At 39.2% G+C, this 2,038-nt stretch overlaps 1 non-coding gene across 1 annotated transcript; it reads right to left on the bottom strand.

Annotated features, from left to right (window-relative positions):
* Positions 1-1,297: 1,297 nt before the first annotated feature.
* TRNAD-AUC (transfer RNA aspartic acid (anticodon AUC)) lies at positions 1,298-1,370 on the bottom strand. The gene has a single exon. It is a non-coding gene; the product is annotated as a tRNA-Asp (tRNA).
* Between the last annotated feature and the right edge of the window lie 668 nt (positions 1,371-2,038).

Here is a 2,038-nt window from a genome sequence, read left to right as displayed (position 1 = left end):
CCAAATAGGTGAATCAAATAAGGCTTCCCTGCAGACATGATTATCTCCAGAGGAGATGATGCCTGTGCTGAGTCCTGAGGAAAAGTAGGAACAATCCAGAAAATGAGGAGATACAAGCATAGAAATACAAGAAAGTTGTTATGTTTCTAGTAAAAGGAGCGTGTGAAGGCTAAGGGAAATGAAGCTAGGGAGATAGGTCAGGGACAAATCAACAAAATCCCAGTACGAGAAGCCAAGAATTTAAACTTTATCATAAAAGTCAATGGAGAGCTGTTGAATTTTAGCAATGAGATGGACTTGATCAGATCTTCACCTTGGAAAGATCACTCCAGCCTGGGGCTGGGGGTAAGAGTAGGGATTAACTGTGAAGGACATGAGGGATCTTACTGGAGAGATTAAAATGTTCTAAGACTGTCTCAGTGAGATTGTTTCACTCCTGGGCAACGTTACCGGAGATCATTCAATTGTATACTTAATTTTTACATGTAAGATATACTTCAATAAATTTTTTTTTTGAAAAGAAATCAAGATCTTTCCAGATCTTCAACTTCCATATATGGTCTTTTCTAAAAAAATTATTTGCCTGAGAAAGTACTTGTGTTCAAGGTTATGTAAAATCGCCTTTCCTATCTCCCCTTACCAAGCTCAAAAAAGGGGAGAAAGTCATATTATTCCACTATGGTGTATTGGCGCAGAGTGAGAATACCTCCCAGTTGTCAACAAAGACTATTCTAGACATTGGTTTCTGGGATGCCCCATTTAATATTTAAATACCTTAGGGCTTCTAATCTTTCTCTAGCTTATTCTTCATTTTGTGAAGAATGTAGCCTGGTATTCAAAATTAAGTGTTTCAGCCTGTGTTGTGTTGTTCTGAATTCAGATATATTGTGGAATGAGGCAGTGGATGTGTGAACAATTTTTATTTAAGGACCTCGCCTTTGCACACACCTCAAGTCTCATCAAGGAACACATATGGGGAAGAGTTCTACAGGGGCAAAGCGAAGATAGCGTTGATACAAAACAGTCAATGCTGAAACTGGCATTTCCAAATATTTAAACATAAGCATTCTTTTCAGCTCTTCTCAACTCTCAATCCATAGGTTGTGCCATTAGCTAGGAAAAAACATTACCTTTGAACAGACGAAGCTGAACTGTTTAGAATGGTTTCTAATACTACCGAAATTTCAAGATATACTGATTAAAGTCATGAATAAAAATTTCACATGACTTCTTGCATTTTTAAAAAATTTGAGGGGGAGGTGTAATTGGGTTTTATTTATATATTTATTTATGTAAATGGAGGTACTGGGGATTGAACCCAGGACCTCGTGCATGATAAGCATACACTCTACCACTGAGCTATACCCTCCCCACTTTTTAAAAATATTTTTTGTGGGTTTTTTTGTGGGGGAGGGTAATTAGGCTTATTTATTTATTTATTTTATTTAATGGAGGTACTGAGGATCTAACCCATGACCTCATGCATGCTAAGCATGTGCTCTACCACTGAGCTATATCCTCCCTCTAAAATTTCACGACTTCTTCAGAGTCAATCTGAGTTTATCAGAAAGGTAGTTAAAGCTTATTTTATAGATTTGCATCACAAAATGCAAAGTCCAGTGCTATGATCGCTAACCAGTCTTGTGAGCCTTGATGCTGTCCCGCATCATACTCTAGCTCCATTTATTCTCCCCCTCTCTTGACAGCTGCTTCATGATTTCTCTTCTCAAAGCTCCAGCACTTCACTCTTAGCTGGTGACCTCACTTCCTTTTTCTCTGAGCAAATGAGGCAACGGAAGAGAACGTCTACAAGCTCTCACCACATTTCTGCATGTTTACTCTTATCTCTTCTCCTCTTCCTCTGGATGAATGATAGGTGCTCCGAGCTAAAAATCAACCTTCTCTTTCAGGGCCCCCCTGGAGTGGGCAGTAACACAACAGTGGTCATCTTGTGCTCACACCAACATATCATTTACTCATTGACCAGGACCAAGTTACTTCCTTATGTGCCATCTGGTCATAGGGGACACTGCCCTGA

Source organism: Camelus bactrianus, chromosome 6 (assembly GCF_048773025.1).
Source record: "Camelus bactrianus isolate YW-2024 breed Bactrian camel chromosome 6, ASM4877302v1, whole genome shotgun sequence".
NCBI classification, from domain to species: Eukaryota; Metazoa; Chordata; class Mammalia; order Artiodactyla; family Camelidae; genus Camelus; species Camelus bactrianus.
The sequence above is the reverse complement of the archived record's forward strand: the minus strand, read 5'-3'. Positions and strand labels throughout refer to the sequence as shown.